This window comes from Bidens hawaiensis, unplaced genomic scaffold (assembly GCF_021521415.1).
Source record: "Bidens hawaiensis isolate Kalapana, Puna unplaced genomic scaffold, B.hawaiensis_p1.1 tig00003488_1, whole genome shotgun sequence".
NCBI classification, from domain to species: Eukaryota; Viridiplantae; Streptophyta; class Magnoliopsida; order Asterales; family Asteraceae; genus Bidens; species Bidens hawaiensis.
In genome coordinates, this window is record NW_027491195.1 from 1,816,691 (window position 1) to 1,829,932 (window position 13,242).

At 36.1% G+C, this 13,242-nt stretch overlaps 1 pseudogene; it reads right to left on the bottom strand.

Moving 5' to 3' along the window:
* Window positions 1-10,948: 10,948 nt before the first annotated feature.
* LOC143623507 (UDP-glycosyltransferase 83A1-like) lies at window positions 10,949-12,422 on the bottom strand (annotated as a pseudogene).
* Window positions 12,423-13,242: the final 820 nt, after the last annotated feature.

A 13,242-nucleotide genomic window follows, 5' to 3' on the forward strand; every position in this document is an offset into this window, starting at 1 on the left:
AATATAGTGTTTTTTAGTGTAATTATAGAGATAGGGATAAGGATAGGTTAGGAATGCTCTAACGATGCTGAATGATAATCCTCCTCAGACTAAGAATCAACATTGCTTTCTTCATTTGCTATTCTCAATTTACCAGCTTCAAAAAGTTATTCTACGTCTTATTTAGGTTAGGGTTTTGGTCTGTTATGTTTTAAGTTATCTCTTCACTTGATTATCTATTAATAATTCCCTATTGAAATTGTCAACATTTAAATTTTGAGCCTTCTTTGTTTTGTTTTTTGATACATTTTATGTATTTTTCTACCGGTGATGCAATTCTATAGACCACTTTTGGGGTTAGTTTTTTTTTTTTATTTTAGTTATGTTACCTGATATGGTCTAAATTATAGATAAGTTAAATAAATATTTCCTATACTTTTGAGTGCATTTGAGATTGTTTTTTATTAAGTTAGACTTGTTCACGGTTCATATTTAAAGTTTAAGGGTTTCATGAGGCCGCGAGCTAAAATAGCATATATTAATTTGTTGAAAGTTTAAAAGTTGAATGAAAAGAGAAAAACGACAAAAAATTAATTAAAGTGTTCTAATGTTTTTTGTGATATTGGATATTTTTATTGAATTTTAATTCAAGCCATCGCATGAATAATATGCATTTTATTAAGTTTTAAGTAACAATTATTATTATTATTATTATTATTATTATTATTATTATTATTATTATTAATGATGATGCATGTCATAGTCCACCCAATAAGATGATGATTATTAATTCTTGAAGAGAATTGATTGGTTGAATCTAAAGGCATTGAACACAATAGAATGAAAATGGTTGGAAGGTGGATGCACGTTGGATACAAAAAGCTATTAAATGCTTTTAACTCTTAGCATTAATTTGGCTGAATTTACATTTAATAACATGTGATGGGCTTGTTATTTTGGTTAGATTGATAAGCAATTAGTGGGCCGGAGATTTAAAAAAGAATGGATCATCACAGGCCCAAGTAGTAACTTGTGTAAAGGGGTAGATGCAAGGAATGTCGGTTGCGTGGTGAAGGTATTATATTAATTTAAAGGAGTTCACAGAATTGAGAACCCTACGGAAGGTTTTGAGAGGTATGGACCGAAAATACGATTTTAACCTTAACCGAACTAAAATCAATGCTTAGAACATGTTTGAACATAATCTGGTCACATAAAAGTGTTTATCTGTCCTTCTAGCATGTGTGATGATCATAAATTGGCTTTATTCTTGCTTCAACCATGCTTTTGATATTTTGGTTATGCATCGCCGATAACGGCAAAGATGAGCATCAGTCAAAGTTAATCAGCTTCGCCCAACAATAACTTTGCTTACCCACTATCTTCGCCTGCACTTGCACTAAGCAAGGCGAAGTTAAGGGTTGTTAAACTTTTGTTGGCTAACTTGCTATGTTTTATACAAGTATGGTTGTTGTTATTGGGGCAGGTGGTGCTGGCGGTGATGAAGGAAGTTATGGTGATAGGAGAAAGTTTATATCTGCTCATAACATGTTTGTCACACTAAAACCCGATAAACAGGGTATTGAGGATTTTGGAGAGATGTAACACCCCGGCTTAAAATGGAAATACTTTAGTGTGGCGTACAGATTGCTGAAAAGACATGTGACACTACTAAGTGACAATATTATCATTAATTTATTTAAACATCCAGTACACAAGTTCGTAAACAAAGAAATCCATTGCATTATAAGAAAATTAAATAAATTTGTACATTTATTAATATGACTTAAGAACTAGTGTCTTCTCCATGCATCCTCTAATGATTGTCCGTGCAGTATATATATATATATATATATAAAATACAAGTCAACTAAACAAATAGTTGAAGAGTTCACAAAAGTTTTGTTTATATGTAATAAAATCATACAATTCCATGTGACATGTGTAATAATCGTGCAAGTAAGGTCTTTTCTAGTTGGTAATAACCAGCGTACTCAGATAATGAGGCCCTTTTCCACTCATAATAAAATGGCCCTGAGTACAGGGGGGCATATGATTATACTTATTGAAGCTACCATGTGCAAGTAAAATATGAGCAAGTAATCAAGTAACACACAAGTCCATAACGTGAATTGTAGTTTGAATATATATGGATAAATAAGCAATAGTTTTGGTAGAATATATATGCTACCCCCAAAGTTTGTAAAAACGTTAAAAAGAAAGTGTGAGAAACTCACCTTTGGAATTGGAGATAATATAGAAACAAATGCCGAGAGCGTGTTAGAGAAATCAAAGTGATCGTACCTCACGAATTGTAATTAAAAATACAAAATTAAAGACTAACCGACGGAATTATAAAAGTTAAATAATTTAGTTTTTAGAAATTATGCATTATTTTAATATATATTTTATTCTATAGGCATTTTATATTATAATATTATTTTATTCCTTAACGGTAATTTAACGATTTATTATTATTATAATATTATTTAATAGTTTATCACTTATATGAGAATTTTAACATTTATGAAACACTGATTTTTAACGGTATAATAGTTATCCCGAATACGATTATTTTAGCATATTATAATACTAACAAGATGGAAATAATAAAATATTAACGGTTTGCGAAAGTTAACGAATATGAAAAAGTTAGCTTTTAGATGAAAAATTGGTAAAAATTAATTTATAATTGATTTTATTTAATTTAAATAATTTTATTTAATTTATAATAGTTTTTAACAACTTAATTTGGTTTATTTTATAAAAGAAAAACGGTTAAAAAATAAAAACAATAAAAAAGGGGCAGACCTGGGTTTGAACCTGGATCCTTTAGACCACACACAAGAGAACCAACCATCTAGACCAGGTTACTTAGTTGATATAATAAAGAAACAAATTTACTTAAACTATAACACATGTTCTTCATTATTTTTAAAACCCTAGCTTCTCAATTCTTTAAATTCTTAAATTCGTTCCATGTATGATGAAATTAAGTTGGGGGGTTTTGTTCTATGTTGAAAACATTTCAATTAGATATAAAAATTACCTGGAAATGTAAAGGATTGACGGGTAACGGAGGTTTGCCGAAATCCGACTTGAACAAACAATTACGTGATTACAGAGGGTGTTTTAGTTGAAATTAATGTTATTAGCAAGTTTAGATGATGTATAGGGTGCTTTATATAGTCTCAATTGGAGCGTATGGCTATGAATGCTTGTAATCTTTTTTTCTTTTTATATTTCCGGCGAGTTCTCGGATTAATACGCACAATAAAAGCCGTTATTACGAGTTATGGTAAATGATTAAGGTTTGCCGTCATAGTCTAAATGATTTATGAGCCTTTGATTTAGTTAAAATGCGAGTTTTATTGTGTTTTAACGTGGATGGAAATTTGGGGTTTGGTCGCCAGAAAACCGCGACGAGGAAAGGGGGAAGGGTTGGGTTTTTAATATAATATTATATTTTAAATTAATTTACATCTTTGGTCCTTATAGAAGTTTCAAGCTATAAAAACAGAAAATAAAATATATTTACCAATTCAGTCCCTAAACTTTGAAATATGTTAAAAATGTAATAAAAGTTATAATACTTGGATAGTTTTCATATTATACCCCTATAGTTTGCAAATTGTTTAAATTTAATAAACCTTTAAACCTCGGAGTTTCGTTAATTGATCAAAATGAATAGAAAACGAACGATCGATAACTGTAAATTACCGTGAATATTATATTAATGATGAATGATAAACAAGAATACATTGAAACGACAAAACTGGTCGGTTTAACGAATACAAATAAAAAGGACGAATGCCACAAGAGATAATCAACTTTCTACTTCGATCAGGAATATTTATGCTATCTCTCATACGCTACCCATCTCTGAGCCAAACACTGAAGACTTTTGGCAGACGATGGAGTATGATTGTCATGTGAAACATCCCATTTTTCGAGCTACAATCAATAATCAAGAGGTTGCTCTCTAGCAGATGATATTCGCGCTGCTTTACAATTTGGAACAGCTAAAGAAGATGATGGTACTCCAGAATATCCTTATATGTTTAGAAATTGAGCCTTTTTGTGAATATGTTATTCGGGTGATCTGGCTGACACACAAAGACGGGAGAGTTTTCTACTGGGTCAGTGAAGGCTTCTTATGCGTGTTCGGATTGTCTGTATGTCTGGTAGAAAGGTAGGTTCAGATGGTATGGGTTCCGCAATGCAGCCTGCTATGGCTGCTTTGACTTAAAACAAGCCGTTAGTTTCACTCGGATGATTTTCTATGAGATGGACAGTCAAAGGAGAGCAGCGAGAAGGGAACATTTCTTGTTTTATCCCAGGTTCTTGCAAATGATACTGAACCATGCTGCTTCTAATCTACCTCAACGTCGACCGATTAACTTTATCGACAACATTTCGAAGAGAATCTTTACACAATGACGTACATCTAGTGCTAGGAGAAAACTAGAAAGGAGGAAACAGCCTACAGCTCTTTTTAGTTACATTGTGAACCCATTTTATGTGGCTCCTGCAAATGACGGGTACTTGGATGCGCCTACTCTTGCTGATGTTCCGCAACAAGATGTTGCTCCACAGCAACAACCTTAGGAACCTGTAGATCCACACCTGAGCTGGTTGTTCAACAAGATGTCATTCTTCCTTAGGGGCTAAGGAAATAAACTTGGATGTTAAGTTTGGTTGTCAAGGTGCGATCAGTCTTGATTTAGATATGCCTGTTGCACCAGAAGTAGCTTCTGCGGCTGTTTCAACTAAGGCCACTGAGTCTGCTGGTTCATATGAGGAGATAGATGAGACTAGTCGTTATTAGGCATTACAAGAAAGAATTCAAAGTAATAGAAAAAAGAAGCCGACAAGTGATGATGATTCAGATTTTCAATTGGATAGTGAAGTGGAAGTTTTGGATAGAGAACTTTATCAGTTAAGTAGGCATCCTAAGAGACCTCGCGTTGGTGAAGGGTCTAGTTTTGTGACAACTACTACTATGCGTCAATCAACAGTAAGTGCTTCTGTTTCTATAATTGTTGGACTATCTACTGAGCTTCTTACTTGTGGGGTTTCCATGGTGGCTTTGGATACACCTGTTACTGTTTCGCTACCTCCAGTTTCATTGTCACCTTTAGAGGTGGTAACATATTTGTTGATTCGTCAGTGCTTTCTACCACTGGACTATCTGTATTTGTACCACCTCCATCTACCGCATTTCAAATTCCATCTACAACAACCTCCGTATACTTAAGACATTCCACAGGTCCATGTCTCATTTGATTCCACTCTCTCTAATTGTGAGAGAATTACTGAGTTGGAACGGGTTGTTGCTGTAAAACATCGTATAAATTTGCTCCAAAATCAAGCCATTCATTGGCTTATCTTTGAGAATCACCTCTAGACCTCCCTCCTTATTGAACAAGGTAAGATTACTGATGCTGTTAGAAGTTCTTTGCATCTTAGAGGGAGAGCAGCTGCAGAGAGGATGTGTTGTTAGCAATGGGTAGACGTGATGATACTGACGATGATCTCAATGCATCGAAAGGTGTAGGTAGTGAGATGTCAAGTACTTCACAAGTTCTTGGTACTCAAGATACAACTCATAGGGAGTAATCTCAACAGGGCTCTGGCAGTGGTGGTGACAAGACTGTGGTGGTTGATGAAGAGATTGGTGCTCTTCAATATATTGATGATTGTGATATTATGTTAAATGAAGGAGAGGAATTGTAATAGGGAGAGATTGGAGAAAAGATTGTGATTGATGACACCTTGAAAGAAGGTGAGATTGTTGAGCAAGGGGTGAAGCATGTGTTGCCTTATCCTGTTCGTAAACAAGTATGGGTGAATAATGATGGTGTAGAGTCTGTGGATTTGAATGAGGTATACAAACAAGTTAATGAGGAAGCCGACGAGTCAGAGTGGGAATAACAACTAAAGTGGAAAGAAGGTTGTGCAAATTGGTTTGTTAGACAAAAGAACCCAGCTGTTTCACCCTCATTCAAAACGAATTATAGCATCAAGATTGTGAGTGAGTCAAAGAAGGGAATAATTTGTTAGTTGTATGATGAGAAGTTGAAACTGCTTGTATTCAAGAGATTTGATGGTGCTCAATATTTCTATCCATTCTTGAAATCGTTCAACACTTCATCGGAATGTGAGGTAAAAGATTTGGCACATTTGAGATTAATCAATAGGAGTTTGCTGACTGGGTTGGAAAGATTATTTGGAATGAGGTTGTGAATGAAACGAACTTTACTTTGCTAAAGCCACAGAAAGGTAAATGTGTTTAATACATAGAGCGAGGTGTGAGATCTACGGGAGACCATGGATGATAGTAAAATACAAACCTGTTTGATGTTTGAAGAAGATTCTATGAAGTCAATGCCAAAGAATGTGTTGAAAAATCTTAAGTGGTGGTATGTTGATAGTAAGACTGCTGAAGTTGTGATGGAGGATGAGGAGGAACAAGAGTTTCTATGAGTGTATGATTCGATGTACTCCATGAAATCAAGATCTTATATATTCCTGTGTGGAAATCAGAAGGAAAGAAGTACCAGAGGGAGGTCTCGGTTTGTGTGAGACTGGGAGTGCATGCTGGATGCTTCGTGTGATTGAAGATGGATTAATATTTGAATGCAGCCTGAAGAAAAACAAGAAAAGATGGAACTACTGCCAAGGGGGAGTCTGTTGGCGCATTTTGTGTCAGTAGTCCATAAGTTTAATATTTGTCTTGTCTATATTGAACAATATGTTATGTTTATGTTTAATTTTATGTTTAACGTGTTTGTTAGAGGTGAAGATAGGGATCAGGAGAAGTTGTGATAACTTCGCCTAGTATGTTATAATATGTTATGTTTATGTTTAATTTTATGTTTACCGTGTATTAATAAATACCGTGTTATTAATCAACACAACTAATCCTTTGGTGTTAATCATTGTCTCTATTTGTTCTTGTTAGTATTCATACTTGTAAACAAATACTTAGGGGATTCCGTACCCCTAGAGTTTGTGATATTTCTATGATCGATCCATTCAAGGAATACACAATAAAAGACTCCAGTCATCTAGGTTGTGGGCCAAAGGACATGCGACAACTTATAACCAAAATGATAAACAATCAGATTGGGAATGTTGTTATAAGCAATGTTTTCAGACCCGCCCCGGACGTTGACCCGGACGTCTTACAGGATCAAAGGTCGAACCGATCCGGAAGGGCGGACTGGTGTTTGACCCGGATAACGTTATAAATATTATAAATATATATAAGATAACTAAGTTTCATAATACTTCAAAAACATAGATCATAATCCAAAAGTTCAAGCATAATACTTTAAAAACATAGATCATAATCCAAAAGTTCAAGCATGCATTAATAGTATGAGTCTCAAAACTTAATAGATTCAATCATTATATATCGTAAAGTAATTACCATAGTGTGCACAATGAATTAATGATAATAATTAATTATATGTTATGGACTAATGGCAGTTAAAAAAAATAACTTATGTTATGAAACAGCCCACTTCAAATGAGGCCCAGCAACAGATATATTATTATAAACCAGCCCACCTATGAGAATATATCTAAGGTTTGGTTTACTAACTTGCTATAGACAAAAGAAGAATAAAGAGAGCCGCATTCAGAACTCTTTTTTATGGTACAAATATAAAACGTGTGTGGTTATCTTGTGATTCTTCTTCATCTTCTCAATCTAGTACTCTGTATTTGATTTGATTTTGAGTCTAACTGTGTTCCTCAAGCAATAGAATCATTACCAGATGCATTGAAGGAATTCGGAAAATATGCAGGCGATGAAAGTAGTTTTTCATCGGTTTGAAGGAAGAAATTTTGAGTTTTTTTAAACTAAAAAAAAAGGAAAAAACTGCAATTACCGGTTTATCCGGCGGGTCACCGGGTCCGGTCCGACCGTCAACCGTCAAAACCGGCCGGGTTTTTAGAAAACGGGCCAACTACTGCAAACTGGACCGGTATGTTAAGCGGGTCCCGGTCAGACCAGTCCGGGTTTCAAAACATTGGTTATAAGAAATTGAAGAAGAAAGCAAAACCAAGTTTCAAACTGATCATGAAAGAGAGAAATTGGAAACTTACTTTGATTCGCAAGTTGATTAATTTAGTGGGGCCTACTTGGTGGTTTCCAGAAAGTAGTAAGCTTATTCTTTGGCATACACGATGCATACGGGCACAATTTTAATTTTATGAACGTCTTTTTACTTAAAAAACAGTTTTTGAGCTGAATACATTTATCAAATTTTTTTTTTACCTGTGGTTTGATATTTATCAACATATTTCTTTTGCCATATTTTGCCTCACCTTAAATTTTTACAATCATTAACTCACGGATTGAGCGAAAGACATGCATGGCTATATAGTACTATTTGGGGAATCCTCACGCACAATGACCCATTGTTGGATAACCCACACTGAGGTCGGCGGATCGTTGAGGCATATAACCTGTACTTTTTTATTATTGCTTGGCAGGGTATACTCGAGGACAGTTATGCTTAGTGTGTGTCAGGGAGGCATTACGATATACGCAGGTTTGGTTGAGGACTTGATTTATGTGCATCATACTTTTATTTACACTTAAATATATGAAACTTATTTTATTAACAAATTTTATTACTTGTGTGTGAGGCTAAACTCATGAACTCATCAACATTTTAGTTGACATTTTTTTTGCAAGTATTGAGGTACCCTATCTAACAAATTTTTGGATTAACATCTGGACGAGCATGCTTAAGGATAGAGATGTTTGCCGAACCATTAACGTGAGCTTAGTAGCCAAGAAGATTATTAGAACCACCCATTAGTATTCAGTTCTATAGATTACACTTTGATTTTAGTTATGACTTTGATCAAGTGTAAACCTTGTAGTCTTGTAGACATATATTGTAACATTTATTCTTTGTTTATTTCTATTTGGTACCAATTTGGCACCAAATATCTCAGCCTCATGGTAGGGTGTGACATGAGGGTCTTAATCTTATTCCTTCTGTAACGAACCATTATGCTCTTCAACCCTTTGTTTAATTCGGTAATTAATGCCATTAAGTTTTTGACATTCTTCTCCATCTCTGCGTCTGTACACTCCTGGCCGGACTCCGGAGAAGAGGTTATCTCTGTCCATGGCTTACGTCTCCAGTGACTTTCTTCGGGGAGTTGTTTTGGCCGGGCCTTGCTTATTATTGTACGTTAGGTGTTGATAATAAAGTCAAATTTAAATCATATCATTATTTTTTAACGTGGTTGGTACACGATTTATAATACAGTTGGCCATACAGAGAGGCCAGGCGTATTTTATAACATGGTAGGTACTACATTTATTTGTGCACAACATTCATTGCAGTAAGTGCAATAAATAAGCGGTCAGCTAGTACTATTTAAAATATGAAAAAGGATCTACTGCTATATTATTTTACATTCTCCTTTGAATTATTAATTTAACAATTTCTTATGTCTACATCCAAATATCCAATCAATTACACGTCAAGTCTCCATATTATATATTTTTCAGCCAATAGGCGCAAATCTTTTTTATGTTTTGAGCTTGGGCATTATATAGTCTCACATTCTCACTCTAGTGCTAATGATCGAGGATATATCAGTTAAAACTTTTGAACAAATGGATGCAGCCAGCTAAGATAATGTCATGTAAGCAAGTATGTTTGGTTGAGGGTGATGGAATGAAGGAAAATGAGACAGGAAAAGAAACGGAATGGACAAGAGGAATGAAATGGATTATTACCATTCCTTTTTCTTGTTTGGTTATCTATGAGAATGAAATTAATTATTAATTTATATTTTTTGGTACCCAAAAAAATATAGGAATGAAATAGAAAAAAATAAAAACACTCCTATCTCAAAATATTTTTTTTTACCAAAATAATAAAACTGCAATGGCGATAGCGATGGTGGTAGCTCCGGCGACGAAAATGGTGGTGGTGGCGGTCAGACAGAAGGGGCGCTGGTTGTGGTGGGGGGGTGGAGGTGGTCAAACAATGGTAGCATTGGTAGTGACGGCAATGGTAGGGTGGCGGCGTCGGTGGTGGTGGTCAAACAGCAACAGCGATAGTGGCGGTGATGGTCAGGCGACGGCGATGACAATGGTTGCGGTGGTTATGGTGACGATGGTGGTGGTGGCGATAGCGCTGGTGGTAAGGTGGTGGTGGCAGGGGAGGTGGTGGTGGTGATGGAGACAATGGCAGTTAGGTGGTGGTGGTGGCGATGGTAGTGGTGGTTGTTAGATGTTGGTGTTGAGAAAGTACAATGAATGAGGAATGCAATAAAAAAAGAGGGGGGGGGGGGGAGAAAGAAATGGTTTTGATGAAATGAGATTCCATATGTAATGAATAATTTTATTTTTTAAGTAACCAAACCAATTTTTTTTATTCTCACACAATGAATCATTCCATTTTCCTGACATTTCTAAAAACCAAACATTACCTTAGTTCTGCTATCACCACTATTAATCCCCCACTACTACGCCAAGGGTAACGACGCATTCAGCTCGATACTTGCTTCCTCTCTCTACTTTGTTTCTTTCTCGATCTATCTACCCTGCCTTATTACTTTCTCTTTAAAACAAGTAACCAGAAAATTGATCGAAGGATACCGCCTCATGCGGTGTGACTAATTAATGTCTTTTGCCTTAGCAGACCAAGTTTCCATCTAGGATCTTCCGCTCCTATCCGGACATGGTTACCGCTTTTCTTTTGAACCAATTAAAAATGATAAGCTTGTAAATATGAAAGACTACCCTCACACAAGTCCGATTGAACATCAGTTTTATTATCATAAATAAACTTAGGATAAAATAAGAAACTTGACAAATTATTGCGGAAGCGAACATGCTTTTTGAACGAAGTAACATAGATGGAAACAAAACAAACGAAAACACAAAGATAATAGGAGAAGTAAACAAAAATAACCGAATCTAAATATATCATTTGCATGTTTCATTCACGCGAGCATGATCATTTCCTTCCTTTACCCAATCAATGAATTTGTTGAGATTTTTGTTGGGAACCTTTCCTGCTATAACATGGTTCATCACTTTTTCTTGCATGCTCAAGGAATTGTCCTTGATTATGTTGTTGCTGAACAACTGCTCTACCTTACTCTTGATTTCTTCCCGTGTAACAATGCCTCCCTCATCTTGTTTCAAACCTAAACCGGTTTTCTAGATATCACATATGTATGTTTTGTTATAGTACTGATCAGCGAAATAAGGCCAGCACAAGAAAGGAACACCATTGCTGACACCTTCCATTGTAGAGTTCCAACCACAATGACTCATGAAGCAAGCCACTGACGGATGGTTTAGGATCACCTGTTGAGGCGCCCAACTTACTATTTTCCCACGAGTGCCTATTCTCTCCATATAGCCACTTGGGTAGACATAGTCCATACAACCACTTGTACTACGTCGAACAACCCACAAAAATGGCCTTTTGGTATCCTCTAGCGCTAGCGCCAACTCTTCAATTGAAGTTGGTCAAAAATTGTAAAGCTACCAAATGCCACATAGATTACCGAGTGGAGTGGCTGTTGATCGAGCCATGTTAGGCAAGTGGAGTCTTCATTCCAAAAGTGGCCTACTTGCCTTGTTGATCTGTTGGTCGCCAAAAGTGGACCAACAGGCGACATCTTTGGAAATAGACTGAACGCCCCAGGCTCCTTATCAATGGTTGAATTGCAAATTATGTAGTCTGCTGCTTCTGCAGCTTCCTTACCATAAAGAATTAGGTAATCGAAGATAAGTTGGTTTGTTTCGGAGTCGCCAACACATGCCCATGCGAACTTTGTAGGGTCCATGAATGGCATGGATGGTGACAGCTGAACCGTTTGACCCTTTAAAGGTACCCCTGAAAGAAAATTTTAATTATAAACGGTTAAATATTTGGCTAAGTCAGTCGATAAGAAGAAGTTATCTCACCTCTGCAGTTGATAACTTCATCATCCATTAGCTTGTCAACACTCATGGTCAAGGCCAAAACTGCAGCCGAGCTGGGACAAAAGACTGCTAGTCTAATTCCCATCTTTCGTGCAACTCTTAGGACCCATCCCATGTAAGCATCTGCGATGATGCACGTAATTTTCTCGTCCTCGTTTTTGTTGATATCATTTATTAGTTCTTCAAGTTTGGAGGGCATGAGTTGAAACATATGTTTTGACAACTTCCCAAGGTCATTTCTGTCATCACCCGGCTCCATCCCATCAGGGATTGAAACCATTTGCATCAAATCACTCAGACCATCTATATCTGACCATGCACTGGTAACCCGTTTGTGAGTGAAGTCTGTGTTCACAAACGTGACCTTGAGACCGTTGCTGGTGTAGCATCGTGCTGCCTCCATAAGAGGAATCACATGGCCTTGTGCTGGATAAGGTATTGCTAGAACATGAATATTTTTCATTTTTGCTTCAGTGGAAGTGTTTAGATCAAAGGCCGTCTACTGCAGGTGTTAAATAGACTCTTTTTCAATTCTTGTTGATATAAATGTACTGTAGGTGTATTAAACAGACTCCTTTACCATTCTTGTGGATATAAATGGTTGATGTTCCAACATTTGGGGTAGACTATAATTTCACATGTGATTAGAATTATTTTTCGAGGAATTTCAAATTGGCACTTGTGTACCCAAATTAAAAGCTACAAAAAACAGACTCGTATTCCGACTATTTATACACCGAATCTTCATTTGATTAAGAATTGGAAGATGATATGATCATTTCTACGGTTAGAGCGTCGACCCAACTTTTAGTCGACGAATACGAAATATCACAACCACGAACAAGACGACTTTAGCTTCAACGGGATCATGAGGCTGCTCATAACCTTTTTTGGTGAAAGATTATTTTTCTGAAGACCCATTGCATGATAGTCGACAGTTACATCGTCATTTCCGGATGAGTACCCAATTATTTTTAGGAATTGTAGGCCATTTGGAATGCGAGTTTAATATTTCCAACGAAAGGAGGATGCTAGATGTAAACTAGGATTTTCGGATTTGAAAAAATGCACGACCGCAATTATGTAACCAGCATATAGGACTTCGAGTGACGCAATAGACAAGTATTCAAAGATATAAGAAAAAGTGGCTCAGAAAGTCTTCAGTGTGTTTTTATGAAGGTATTGTTGTTGTTGTTGTTAAGCGTTGTTGATCTTTAGGGAAAGAGATATTTGAGGAATTCGACCTTTCACGACACATAGAAAATATATGAGGTTCATCAACA